This window comes from Nerophis ophidion, linkage group LG20 (assembly GCF_033978795.1).
Source record: "Nerophis ophidion isolate RoL-2023_Sa linkage group LG20, RoL_Noph_v1.0, whole genome shotgun sequence".
In the NCBI taxonomy this organism is placed as follows: Eukaryota; Metazoa; Chordata; class Actinopteri; order Syngnathiformes; family Syngnathidae; genus Nerophis; species Nerophis ophidion.
The window spans coordinates 37,638,914-37,653,889 of record NC_084630.1 but is presented as its reverse complement, the minus strand read 5'-3'; the positions used below and the strand labels follow the sequence as shown (position 1 = coordinate 37,653,889).

Below are 14,976 nucleotides of genomic sequence, written 5' to 3'. Positions count from 1 at the left end.
CACTATGTCCTCCATGCACTCCATCTCCCACTATGTCCTCCATTGGGTCCTTTACTCCATCTCCCACTATGTCCTCCACTGGGCCCTGCACTGCATCTCCCACTATGTCCTCCATGCACTGCATCTCCCACTATGTCCTCCATGCACTGCATCTCCCACTATGTCCTCCATGCACTGCATCTCCCACTATGTCCTCCATCTCCCACTATGTCCTCCATGCAGTCCATCTCCCACTATGTCCTCCATGCACTCCATCTCCCACTATGTCTTCCATGTACTGCATCTCCCAGTATGTCGTCCATGAGCTGCATCTCCCACTATGTCCTCATGTCCTCCATCACTCCATCTCCCACTATGTCCTCCATGCACTCCATCTCCCACTATGTCCTCCACTGGGTCCTGCACTCCATCTCCCACTATGTCCTCCATCTCCCACTATGTCCTCCATGCACTCCATCTCCCACTATGTCCTCCACTGGGTCCTGCACTCCATCTCCCACTATGTCCTCCATCTCCCACTATGTCCTCCATGCACTCCATCTCCCACTATGTCCTCCATCTCCCACTATGTCCTCCACTGGGTCCTGCACTCCATCTCCCACTATGTCCTCCATCTCCCACTATGTCCTCCATGCACTCCATCTCCCACTATGTCCTCCACTGGGTCCTGCACTCCATCTCCCACTATGTCCTCCATGCACTCCATCTCCCACTATGTCGTCCACTGCATCCTCCATTACTACGTCTTTAACTGCGTGCTCCTACCACCCTCTGTGTCCCCAACCACGACCCCCCACGGTCTCCCATTTCGGGATCTTGGAGCAGGGCCTGTCTCCAGCCAGATGGTGAGCGGCGGCTGCCTTCCACGCTCACATGACATCCGGCGTGCGAGGTGACAATCACCATGACTGACACACACGGGACAGTCACTTGGCGTCTTGGCAAAGGCCAGAGACAATTTTAATGGTTGGATCAGGGCATGGCGACCATGTTGTCACTGTCTGACAAGGCTGCACGGAGACAGATGAACTACCAATCACAGAGTGACACCTCATCAAAGATAATGTTACAGTATGTGCATTAAGGGTGCAGTGCATCATTACCTCCAACAGAGGGCCATGTGAGTTTTGACTTGAACTCATTTTTATATGTTTTAGGCCTGATTCCTCTAGTGTGTGTTGTGGCCATCTCTCCCTGTCCTTTCTGTGCAGCAGCCTGGTGGTGGACACCGTTGTCTTCTTCTTGATGCAAACCCCAACCCTACTTAGAAAAAGAAGACCCTCCTGGAGGAATGTAGTCATTCACATGCAGAGCTTACGAGGGGGTGGTCTTGCAGTGCGGGGCGGTGGGACGCGTCCTGACAGCAGCTGTCACTCACATGTCTGCTTGCTGACCGGGGCAACAAACACACACAGCTGCCAGTTTAACAGTCGTCACACAACAGGGGAGGTATGACGCTGTGTGTGTGTGTGTGTGTGTGTGTGTGTGAGGGGGGTGTTGATGGAGGTAAGATGGTTATATGGTGCTGCACCTGTACCTTTACCAGCTGTCTTTACTGCTACAGGTGTCAATTCTCTCACAAACTACTCAGTTAGTGGTATATAATAATGTTAAATACAGTGGGGCCAAAAAGTATTTAGTCAGCCAGCGATTGTGCAAGTTCTCCCACTTCAAATGATGACAGAGGTCTGTAATTTTCATCATAGGTACACTTCAACTGTGAGAGACAGAATGTGAAAAAATTATGGTGGAAAATAAGTATTTGGTCAACCATTCAAAGCTCTCACTGATGGAAGGAGGTTTTGGCTCAAAATCTCACGATACATGGCCCCATTCATTCTTTCCTTAACACGGATCAATCGTCCTGTCCTCTTAGCAGAAAAACAGCCCCAAAGCATGATGTTTCCACCCCCATGCTTCACAGTAGGTGTGGTGTTCTTGGGATGCAACTCAGTATTCTTCTTCCTCCAAACACCACCAGTTGAGTTTATACCAAAAAGTTCTATTTTGGTTTCATCTGACCACATGACATTCTCCCAATCCTCTGCTGTATCATCCATGTATCCATTTCAGGTGAGTTTGCAGGCCAATCAAGAACAGGGATACCATGGTCCTTAAACCAGGTACTGGTAGATTTGGTACTATGTGCAGGTGCCAAGTCATGTTGGAAAATGAAATCTTCACCTCCATAAAATTGGTCGGCAGCAGGCAGCATAAAGTGTTGTAAAACTTCCTGGTAGACTGCTGCATTGACCCTAGACCTCAGGAAACACAGTGGACCAACACCAGCAGATGACATGGCACCCCAGACCATTACCCATTGTGGAAATTTGACACTGGACTTCAGGCAAGGTGGATTCTGTGCCTCTCCTGTCTTCCTCCAGACTCTGGGACCTTGATTTCCAAAGGAGATACAAAATTTACTTTCATCTGAAAACATAACTTTGGACCACTCAGCTGCAGTCCAGTCCTTTTTGTCTTCAGCCCAGGCGAGACGCTTTTGACGTTGTCTCTTATTCAAGAGTGGCTTTACACAAGGAATGCGACAGCTGAAGCTCATATCTTGCATATGTCGGTGCGTGGTGGTTCTTGAAGCACTGACTCTAGCTGCAGTCCACTCTTTGTGGATCTCCCCCACATTTTTGTTTGACAATCCTCTCCAGGGCGCGGTTATCCCTCTTGCTTGTACACTTTTTTTCTACCACATCTTTGTCTTCCCTTCGGCTCTCTATTAATGTGCTTGGACACAGAGCTCTGGGAACATCCAACCTTTTTGGCAATGACCTTTTGTGTCTTGCCCTCCTTCTTTAAAGTATCAATGGTCATCTTTTGGACAGTTGTCAAGTCAGCAGTCTTCCCCATGATTGTGTGTCATACAGAATCAAACCGAGAGACCATTTAAAGGCTTTTCCAGGTGTTTTGAGTTAGTTAGCTAATTAGAGTGTGGCACCAGGTGTCTTCAATATCTGACCTTTTCACCATATTCTAATTTTCTGAGATGTTGAATTTAGGGTTTTCATTGGTTGTCAGCTATAATCATCTCCTTTTTGGCAAAAAACACTTGAAATGTATCAGTCTGTTTGGAATGAATGTATACATTCTACAAGTTTGACTTTCTAAATGGAATTAATGAAATAAATCAACTTTTTCATGATATTCTAATAATATGACCAGCACCTATATATATATATATATATATATATATATATATATATATATATATATATATGTATGTGGATCTGGGATGTAATGTGCTGTTGAAGCCAAGCAATGTTTTTAATTATTTTGTGAAGAATTAAAAAAGAAACCTTGCCCTTTCAGTTTTTGTTTCAAATGGTTGAAGAGACAATTATTCTAACACACGAGCTCGACTTTAAACACAATCTTTTTTGCGTACATCAAAGTGTAACAGGAGTTATTACATTGTCGAACCACGTGTTCAATTCCTTCTGTGGGGGGAGGGGGAGCTTGGTGGAGGATTGTGTGATCGCAGGATGATGTCATCCATCTTTGAAAGGATCCCCACGAGGTCATCGTTATGAGGTCACGTGACCAGGGACCATGTATTGACGTGGTGCCCCTCCACCACTCTGTCCGGAGGTGTGTGTCGATTTAAAAATTCATCCAAAAGCTGGCAACAATTCTGCATTGGGACTTGAATATTGGCCATTTTGTTATTACAAGCTATGACGCAGTGGAAATACTTTTAAGCCGCACACCGTGACCGAAAACTAACTTGTACAGCTATTGACATACTGAGCGGCTGCATCGCCTCTGAGTCGGTGAAAGTTAACTGTAGATTATAAATCATGCCTCTCACTTATATAGTAGAAGGTTGTGGACATAATGCGAAAATTTGGTCAATTTAGAGTTTTTTAAACATGCGTGAGAATAATGATTAAATCTCTCATCCTAGTGAGAGCAGACATTGTACAGTAAGCAATTATTTTAATGTGTTTGTATTTCTTATTTAGCACTTAGCAATACCGCTCCATAATGATTTGTGTTTCACTAAATAAATGATAAATGGGTTGTACTTGTATAGCGCTTTTCTACCTTCAAGGTAATCAAAGCGCTTTGACACTACTTCCACATTTACCCATTCACACACACATTCACACACTAATGGAGGGAGCTGCCATGCAAGGCGCCAACCAGCACCCATCAGGAGCAAGGGTGAAGTGTCTTGCTCAGGACACAACGGACATGACGAGGTTGGTACTAGGTGGGAATTGAACCAGGGACCCTCGGGTTGCGCACGGCCACTCCCCCACTGCGCCATGCCACTAAAGCTGGATCTGTTTAGCACACAGCTTCTAAAACTTGTCGGTCATCCTCGTAATATTCAGGTTCAAAAAACATTCAGGTTCTGGATTATCATTTGTCCCAAAGTAGTCTTTGTTGGTTCTTATGAAGTCTGCCATTAGTAGTGTTGTTGTTGAAAGAAATAGCGAAGATTTGTGATGAGTCCACGAAATTAATACACGGCCGTATGCAAAAATACGTATGAGTGTGCTAGTGTGTTACTATAGTACATTTATACTTATAGCATGTTTATACAAAAGTTGGAGGTTTTTTGAGCGCTGAAAAGGTGGACTTGACTTGGCTCCATTGTTAGCTGACTCTTGCTAGCGTTTATATACGGGTTACAATGCACAAAAAAAGAAAGCCTTAGAAAGGCGTTAATGCAGGGCCACACCTGGCTAAATTAGCTCTCTAAGCAGAAATTTGTTTGGAGGGCTCTTCATTACAACATTGTTTACACATTTCTATGTTTGCGAAAAAAGTTTTATACTGCCTAATGTTATGGTTGCAGGAGGGAGTAGTGACGGCACAGTTCCACAAGGGGGTAATGTTGCTCTATGTATTATTACTTATACATATACACATATATATAATACTAAAGATATATATATATATATATATGTATATATATATATGCATTAAACAAGAGAATGGAGTGTGACTAATCCAAAAGGGGTGTATGCATGTGTGACAATGTGTGTGATTAATTGTTGTGTATTACCGTGATGTGTTGGGCGAGAGGACGGACAAAGCAGAAGGTCAAGCCGTAGGTCCGTGGGGCTGAGAGAGACGTCAAGAGGTACGTCTGCAAAGCGGGGGTCGAGGATCAAGGGAGGCAGTCCAAAGGGGAAGTCAAGGCGCACAGCACGATTATGGAAGACACGGGAAGAACTGCGGTAAGACACAAAGTAGATCAGACGAGGGAACTCGGAAGACAGAAGAGCAACCAAGCAAACGGCAGGGAAGCCAGACATGGGATGCTTACTACGAACAGAAGATTAAGTTCCGGCCAGGATCCTTGGGTCCACTGGTCCTTATACACCTCGCCCTCATCAAATCCAGGTGTGCAGATTGCTGATCGCCCACAGACTTGCCGGCATGTGGGCGTGTTTCGGCGCGCTGACAACGGAGGTGCTGGCAGATCCAAAGCGAGTTCGAGCTTGCACGTGACACCTAATTAATTACATTTATTTTTGATGATGCTTTGTACTAAAATGAATTCATAGTAAAGAAAATGTTCATATAGATTATTGTTTTTGTCAGTACAAATACATTTCATTCAAATATTCTGATTAATGCAGTGGTTCTTAACCAGGGTTCGATCGACCCCTAAGGGTTCGGTGAGTCGGCCTCAGGGGTTCAGCGGAGGTCAAAACACACCCGACTCATCGGGTCAATAAAAACTTCTCCCTATTAGGCTATTAAGGATACGGCAACAGCAGAAGTCTCACTGATTTGCAGGTGTGTTATTTGTTACAAGTTCATGCACTGTGTTGTTTTTTTCTTTGAACAAAGTTATCTTTGTGCACGCTTCATTTTGTGCACCAGTAAAAAGAAAATGGTAACACTTTAGTATGGGGAACATATTCACCATTAATTAGTGGCTTATTAACATGCAAATTAGTAACATAACTAGTCATCATTAAGTACTTATTAATGCCTTATTATAACTCTAACCCTCTAACGCTAACCAAATAACTCTAAATTAAGTCTTGGTTACTTAGAAGATGTTCTCCATACTAAAGTGTTACCAAAAACACATAACTTTGTCTTGAATTTGAAAAAAAAAAAACATTTTATTTTTCACTAAGGAGGGTTCAATGAATGCGCATATGAAACTAATGGGGTTCGGTACCTCCAACAAGGTTAAGAACCACTGGATTAATGCAAAAAAAAAAAATAAAAAAAAAATGCACATCTCCCTGACCAGCAAAAAACGTGTTTTTTTAATTACAAAAAAGATGGAAAGATAACATTTTTATACAAAAATATACTTATTACACAGTATATGCACATATAAAATTGCATGCATATATACTTTATAAAAGAAGTAACAATACATGCTGGCTTTTAAGCAAAAAAAAACAAAACTGCAACAGGTAAAATTTGAAGAGGCCAGGGATTTATTTTCTGTAAAAAATTCTTTTGAGGCGCATCATCATTCATTCATTGACATTTGACAAGAAAAAGTCGGCCCTGCATTGATGTGTTTGTTTGTTTAGTTGTTTTTTTTTTAAAGAGAAAACAATCAATGTGTTTATGTGTGTTAGTGTTCAACTTCAGCCTAAACCCTTTCGGTCAGCAACATTTCTTCCTTTTTAAAAAAACTTTTTTTTTATGAATGTACAACTGTTCGTTTATGAAAGTGCATCAGTTTGTTTATGTAAAACTGTTTTTTTATTTGGTTGACAATTGATCAAATAAATAATAAATATAAAAACATGTTCATGTGCATTTTGTTGTCATAGTACATTTGATACTTGTTTGGATATACATTTTACAAGCACTATAAATAGATCACCATCTTTTTTTGGAAAGCATGACAATCGGATGGATGCATTTTGCATTTTGAGACTCTATAAAGTAGACTAGGAACGCCCTCTAGTGGCAACACAGCGTCAGTACGGGAGTTAGTACAGTGAAAATGTGCAAAGTTGCATATTTGTACTTTTTACCTCCACCAGGATGTTATGATCATGTCACTGTTGGTTGGCAAAATAACTCAAAAAGTAAAAGGGATTATACTTTTCTCCCGCTTTTCTACCTTCAAGGTACTCAAAGTACTTTGACACATTTCCACACCCACCCACTCACACACTGATGGTGCCATCAAGACCCTAACCACGGCCTTTAAGGAGGACACAACAGAGGTGACTACAGCGGAAGCTGGAATCAAACCAAGAACCCTAAAGTTGCTGGCATTGCTGTTCTACCATCTGTGCCAGTAACAATTTGTATTTATTTACTCCAGTCCATAGTGGATCTAACATAATAGTGTGAGAGTCCAGTCCATAGTGGATCTAACATAATAGTGTGAGAGTCCAGTCCATAGTGGATCTAACATAATAGTGAGAGTCCAGTCCATGGTGGATCTAACATAATAGTGTAAGTCCAGTCCATAGTGGATCTAACATAATAGTGTGAGTCCAGTCCATAGTGGATCTAACACAATAGTGAGAGTCCAGTCCATAGTGGATCTAACATAATAGTGTGAGAGTACAGTCCATAGTGGATCTAACATAATAGTGTGAGAGTCCAGTCCATAGTGGATCTAACATAATAGTGTGAGAGTCCAGTCCCTAGTGGATCTAACATAATAGTGTGAGAGTCCAGTCCTTAGTGGATCTAACTTAATAGTGAGAGTCCAGTCCATAGTGGATCTAACATAATAGTGTGAGAGTCCAGTCCATAGTGGATCTAACATAATAGTGTGAGAGTCCAGTCCCTAGTGGATCTAACATAATAGTGTGAGAGTCCAGTCCTTAGTGGATCTAACATAATAGTGAGAGTCCAGTCCATAGTAGATCTAACATAATAGTGAGAGTCCAGTCCATAGTGGATCTAACATAATAGTGTGAGAGTCCAGTCCATAGTGGATCTAACATAATAGTGAGAGTCCAGTCCATAGTGGATCTAACATAATAGTGTGAGTCCAGTCCATAGTGGATCTAACATAATAGTGAGAGTCCAGTCCATAGTGGATCCAACATAATAGTGAGAGTCCAGTCCATGGTGGATCTAACATAATAGTGTGAGTCCAGTCCATAGTGGATCTAACATAATAGTGTGAGTCCAGTCCATAGTGGATCTAACACAATAGTGAGAGTCCAGTCCATAGTGGATCTAACATAATAGTGTGAGAGTCCAGTCCATAGTGGATCTAACATAATAGTGTGAGAGTCCAGTCCCTAGTGGATCTAACATAATAGTGTGAGAGTCCAGTCCATAGTGGATCTAACTTAATAGTGAGAGTCCAGTCCATAGTGGATCTAACATAATAGTGTGAGAGTCCAGTCCATAGTGGATCTAACATAATAGTGTGAGAGTCCAGTCCCTAGTGGATCTAACATAATAGTGTGAGAGTCCAGTCCTTAGTGGATCTAACATAATAGTGAGAGTCCAGTCCATAGTAGATCTAACATAATAGTGAGAGTCCAGTCCATAGTAGATCTAACATAATAGTGAGAGTCCAGTCCATAGTGGATCTAACATAATAGTGAGAGTCCAGTCCATAGTGGATCTAACATAATAGTGAGAGTCCAGTCCATAGTGGATCTAACATAATAGTGTGAGAGTCCAGTCCTTAGTGGATCTAACATAATAGTGAGAGTCCAGTCCATAGTAGATCTAACATAATAGTGAGAGTCCAGTCCATAGTAGATCTAACATAATAGTGAGAGTCCAGTCCATAGTGGATCTAACATAATAGTGAGAGTCCAGTCCATAGTGGATCTAACATAATAGTGAGAGTCCAGTCCATAGTGGATCTAACATAATAGTGAGAGTCCAGTCCATAGTGGATCTAACATAATAGTGAGAGTCCAGTCCATAGTGGATCTAACATAATAGTGAGAGTCCAGTCCATGGTGGATCTAACATAATAGTGTGAGTCCAGTCCATAGTGGATCCAACATAATAGTGTGAGTCCAGTCCATAGTGGATCTAACATAATAGTGAGAGTCCAGTCCATGGTGGATCTAACATAATAGTGTGAGAGTCCAGTCCATAGTGGATTTAACATAATAGTGTGAGAGTCCAGTCCATAGTGGATCTAACATACTAGTGAGAGTCCAGTCCATAGTGGATCTAACATAATAGTGTTAGAGTCCAGTCCATAGTGGATCTAACATAATAGTGTGAGAGTCCAGTCCATAGTGGATTTAACATAATAGTGTGAGTCCAGTCCATAGTGGATCTAACATAATAGTGAGAGTCCAGTCCATGGTGGATCTAACATAATAGTGTGAGTCCAGTCCATAGTGGATCTAACATAATAGTGAGAGTCCAGTCCATGGTGGATCTAACATAATAGTGTGAGTCCAGTCCATAGTGGATTTAACATAATAGTGAGAGTCCAGTCCATAGTGGATCTAACATAATAGTGAGAGTCCAGTCCATAGTGGATCTAACATAATAGTGAGAGTCCAGTCCATGGTGGATCTAACATAATAGTGTGAGAGTCCAGTCCATAGTGGATCTAACATAATAGTGTGAGAGTCCAGTCCATAGTGGATCTAACATAATAGTGAGAGTCCAGTCCATGGTGGATCCAACATAATAGTGTGAGTCCAGTCCATAGTGGATCTAACATAATAGTGAGTCCAGTCCATAGTGGATCTAACATAATAGTGTGAGTCCAGTCCATAGTGGATCTAACATAATAGTGAGAGTCCAGTCCATAGTGGATCTAACATAATAGTGAGAGTCCAGTCCATAGTGGATCTAACATAATAGTGAGAGTCCAGTCCATAGTGGATCTAACATAATAGTGAGAGTCCAGTCCATGGTGGATCTAACATAATAGTGTGAGTCCAGTCCATAGTGGATCTAACATAATAGTGTGAGAGTCCAGTCCATAGTGGATCTAACATAATAGTGTGAGAGTCCAGTCCATAGTTGATCTAACATACTAGTGAGAGTCCAGTCCATAGTGGATCTAACATAATAGTGTGAGAGTCCAGTCCATAGTGGATCTAACATAATAGTGTGAGAGTCCAGTCCATAGTGGATCTAACATAATAGTGTGAGAGTCCAGTCCATAGTGGATCTAACATAATAGTGTGAGAGTCCAGTCCATAGTGGATCTAACATAATAGTGTGAGTCCAGTCCATAGTGGATCTAACATAATAGTGTTAGAGTCCAGTCCATAGTGGATCTAACATAATAGTGTGAGAGTCCAGTCCATAGTGGATCTAACATAATAGTGTGAGAGTCCAGTCCATAGTGGATCTAACATAATAGTGTGAGAGTCCAGTCCATAGTGGATCTAACATAATAGTGTGAGAGTCCAGTCCATAGTGGATCTAACATAATAGTGTGAGAGTCCAGTCCATAGTGGATCTAACATAATAGTGTGAGAGTCCAGTCCATAGTGGATCTAACATAATAGTGTGAGAGTCCAGTCCATAGTGGATCTAACATAATAGTGTGAGAGTCCAGTCCATAGTGGATCTAACATAATAGTGTGAGAGTCCAGTCCATAGTGGATCTAACATAATAGTGTGAGAGTCCAGTCCATAGTGGATCTAACATAATAGTGTGAGAGTCCAGTCCATAGTGGATCTAACATAATAGTGTGAGTCCAGTCCATAGTGGATCTAACATAATAGTGTTAGAGTCCAGTCCATAGTGGATCTAACATAATAGTGTGAGAGTCCAGTCCATAGTTGATCTAACATACTAGTGAGAGTCCAGTCCATAGTGGATCTAACATAATAGTGTTAGAGTCCAGTCCATAGTGGATCTAACATAATAGTGTGAGAGTCCAGTCCATAGTGGATCTAACATAATAGTGTGAGAGTCCAGTCCATAGTGGAGCTAACATAATAGTGTGAGTCCAGTCCATAGTGGATCTAACATAATAGTGTGAGTCCAGTCCATAGTGGATCTAACATAATAGTGTGAGTCCAGTCCATAGTAGATCTAACATAATAGTGAGAGTCCAGTCCATAGTGGATCTAACATAATAGCGAGAGTCCAGTCCATAGTAGATCTAACATAATAGTGAGAGTCCAGTCCATAGTGGATCTAACATAATAGTGTGAGAGTCCAGTCCATGGTGGATCTAACATAATAGTGTGAGTCCAGTCCATAGTGGATCTAACATAATAGTGTGAGAGTCCAGTCCATAGTGGATCTAACATAATAGTGTGAGAGTCCAGTCCATAGTGGATCTAACATAATAGTGTGAGAGTCCAGTCCATAGTGGATCTAACATAATAGTGAGAGTCCAGTCCATAGTGGATCTAACATGATATTGTGAGAGTCCAGTCCATAGTGGATCTAACATAATAGTGTGAGAGTCCAGTCCCTAGTGGATCTAACATAATAGTGTGAGAGTCCAGTCCTTAGTGGATCTAACATAATAGTGAGAGTCCAGTCCATAGTAGATCTAACATAATAGTGAGAGTCCAGTCCATAGTGGATCTAACATAATAGTGAGAGTCCAGTCCATAGTAGATCTAACATAATAGTGAGAGTCCAGTCCATAGTGGATCTAACATAATAGTGAGAGTCCAGTCCATAGTGGATCTAACATAATAGTGAGAGTCCAGTCCATGGTGGATCTAACATAATGGTGTGAGTCCAGTCCATAGTGGATCTAACATAATAGTGTGAGAGTCCAGTCCATAGTGGATCTAACATAATAGTGTGAGAGTCCAGTCCTTAGTGGATCTAACATAATAGTGAGAGTCCAGTCCATAGTGGATCTAACATAATAGTGTGAGAGTCCAGTCCCTAGTGGATCTAACATAATAGTGTGAGAGTCCAGTCCTTAGTGGATCTAACATAATAGTGAGAGTCCAGTCCATAGTAGATCTAACATAATAGTGAGAGTCCAGTCCATAGTGGATCTAACATAATAGTGAGAGTCCAGTCCATAGTAGATCTAACATAATAGTGAGAGTCCAGTCCATAGTGGATCTAACATAATAGTGAGAGTCCAGTCCATAGTGGATCTAACATAATAGTGAGAGTCCAGTCCATGGTGGATCTAACATAATAGTGTGAGTCCAGTCCATAGTGGATCTAACATAATAGTGTGAGAGTCCAGTCCATAGTGGATCTAACATAATAGTGTGAGAGTCCAGTCCTTAGTGGATCTAACATAATAGTGAGAGTCCAGTCCATAGTAGATCTAACATAATAATGAGAGTCCAGTCCATAGTAGATCTAACATAATAGTGACAGTCCAGTCCATAGTGGATCTAACATAATAGTGAGAGTCCAGTCCCTAGTGGATCTAACATAATAGTGTGAGAGTCCAGTCCTTAGTGGATCCAACATAATAGTGAGAGTCCAGTCCATAGTAGATCTAACATAATAGCGACAGTCCAGTCCATAGTAGATCTAACATAATAGTGAGAGTCCAGTCCATAGTGGATCTAACATAATAGTGAGAGTCCAGTCCATAGTAGATCTAACATAATAGTGAGAGTCCAGTCCATAGTGCATCTAACATAATAGTGAGAGTCCAGTCCATAGTGGATCTAACATAATAGTGAGAGTCCAGTCCATGGTGGATCTAACATAATAGTGTGAGTCCAGTCCATAGTGGATCTAACATAATAGTGAGAGTCCAGTCCATAGTGGATCTAACATAATAGTGAGAGTCCAGTCCATAGTGGATCTAACATAATAGTGAGAGTCCAGTCCATAGTGGATCTAACATAATAGTGAGAGTCCAGTCCATGGTAGATCTAACATAATAGTGAGAGTCCAGTCCATAGTGGATCTAACATAATAGTGAGAGTCCAGTCCATGGTGGATCTAACATAATAGTGTGAGTCCAGTCCATAGTGGATCCAACATAATAGTGTGAGTCCAGTCCATAGTGGATCTAACATAATAGTGAGAGTCCAGTCCATGGTGGATCTAACATAATAGTGTGAGAGTCCAGTCCATAGTGGATCTAACATAATAGTGTGAGAGTCCAGTCCATAGTGGATCTAACATACTAGTGAGAGTCCAGTCCATAGTGGATCTAACATAATAGTGTGAGAGTCCAGTCCATAGTGGATCTAACATAATAGTGTGAGAGTCCAGTCCATAGTGGATCTAACATACTAGTGAGAGTCCAGTCCATAGTGGATCTAACATAATAGTGTTAGAGTCCAGTCCATAGTGGATCTAACATAATAGTGTGAGAGTCCAGTCCATAGTGGATCTAACATAATAGTGTGAGTCCAGTCCATAGTGGATCTAACATAATAGTGAGAGTCCAGTCCATGGTGGATCTAACATAATAGTGTGAGTCCAGTCCATAGTGGATCTAACATAATAGTGAGAGTCCAGTCCATGGTGGATCTAACATAATAGTGTGAGTCCAGTCCATAGTGGATTTAACATAATAGTGAGAGTCCAGTCAATAGTGGATCTAACATAATAGTGAGAGTCCAGTCCATAGTGGATCTAACATAATAGTGAGAGTCCAGTCCATGGTGGATCTAACATAATAGTGTGAGAGTCCAGTCCATAGTGGATCTAACATAATAGTGTGAGAGTCCAGTCCATAGTGGATCTAACATAATAGTGAGAGTCCAGTCCATGGTGGATCCAACATAATAGTGTGAGTCCAGTCCATAGTGGATCTAACATAATAGTGAGTCCAGTCCATAGTGGATCTAACATAATAGTGTGAGTCCAGTCCATAGTGGATCTAACATAATAGTGAGAGTCCAGTCCATAGTGGATCTAACATAATAGTGAGAGTCCAGTCCATAGTGGATCTAACATAATAGTGAGAGTCCAGTCCATAGTAGATCTAACATAATAGTGAGAGTCCAGTCCATAGTGGATCTAACATAATAGTGAGAGTCCAGTCCATAGTGGATCTAACATAATAGTGAGAGTCCAGTCCATGGTGGATCTAACATAATAGTGTGAGTCCAGTCCATAGTGGATCTAACATAATAGTGAGAGTCCAGTCCATGGTGGATCTAACATAATAGTGTGAGTCCAGTCCATAGTGGATCTAACATAATAGTGTGAGAGTCCAGTCCTTAGTGGATCTAACATAATAGTGAGAGTCCAGTCCATAGTAGATCTAACATAATAGTGAGAGTCCAGTCCATAGTGGATCTAACATAATAGTGAGAGTCCAGTCCATAGTAGATCTAACATAATAGTGAGAGTCCAGTCCATAGTGGATCTAACATAATAGTGAGAGTCCAGTCCATAGTGGATCTAACATAATAGTGAGAGTCCAGTCCATGGTGGATCTAACATAATAGTGTGAGTCCAGTCCATAGTGGATCTAACATAATAGTGTGAGAGTCCAGTCCTTAGTGGATCTAACATAATAGTGAGAGTCCAGTCCATAGTGGATCTAACATAATAGTGTGAGAGTCCAGTCCCTAGTGGATCTAACATAATAGTGTGAGAGTCCAGTCCTTAGTGGATCTAACATAATAGTGAGAGTCCAGTCCATAGTAGATCTAACATAATAGTGAGAGTCCAGTCCATAGTGGATCTAACATAATAGTGAGAGTCCAGTCCATAGTAGATCTAACATAATAGTGAGAGTCCAGTCCATAGTGGATCTAACATAATAGTGAGAGTCCAGTCCATAGTGGATCTAACATAATAGTGAGAGTCCAGTCCATGGTGGATCTAACATAATAGTGTGAGTCCAGTCCATAGTGGATCTAACATAATAGTGTGAGAGTCCAGTCCATAGTGGATCTAACATAATAGTGTGAGAGTCCAGTCCTTAGTGGATCTAACATAATAGTGAGAGTCCAGTCCATAGTAGATCTAACATAATAATGAGAGTCCAGTCCATAGTAGATCTAACATAATAGTGACAGTCCAGTCCATAGTGGATCTAACATAATAGTGAGAGTCCAGTCCCTAGTGGATCTAACATAATAGTGTGAGAGTCCAGTCCTTAGTGGATCCAACATAATAGTGAGAGTCCAGTCCATAGTAGATCTAACATAATAGCGACA

General features: G+C 41.3%; 1 protein-coding gene and 1 long non-coding RNA gene across 4 annotated transcripts in view; one reads left to right on the top strand and one right to left on the bottom strand.

The window, feature by feature from the left end:
• Positions 1–14,976, top strand: part of LOC133539116 (uncharacterized) — a 1,110,877-nt gene that overhangs the window by 662,704 nt on the left and 433,197 nt on the right. The window lies entirely within an intron of this gene.
• smad1 (SMAD family member 1) overlaps positions 1–14,976 on the bottom strand; it is a 126,495-nt gene that overhangs the window by 82,646 nt on the left and 28,873 nt on the right. Inside the window, exons 3-4 of one of the 3 annotated variants that reach the window (XM_061881190.1) lie at positions 5,291–5,478; positions 5,027–5,196 (exon numbers count right to left, since the gene is read on the bottom strand). The exons of 1 other annotated variant lie outside the window; for it this stretch is intronic. The gene's annotated coding sequence lies outside the window, so the exon portion shown is untranslated. Of the gene's footprint in view, positions 1–1,103; positions 1,291–5,026; positions 5,197–5,290; positions 5,479–14,976 lie in introns of those variants that run through there. One more of the 3 variants, XM_061881193.1, reaches the window with a different exon arrangement.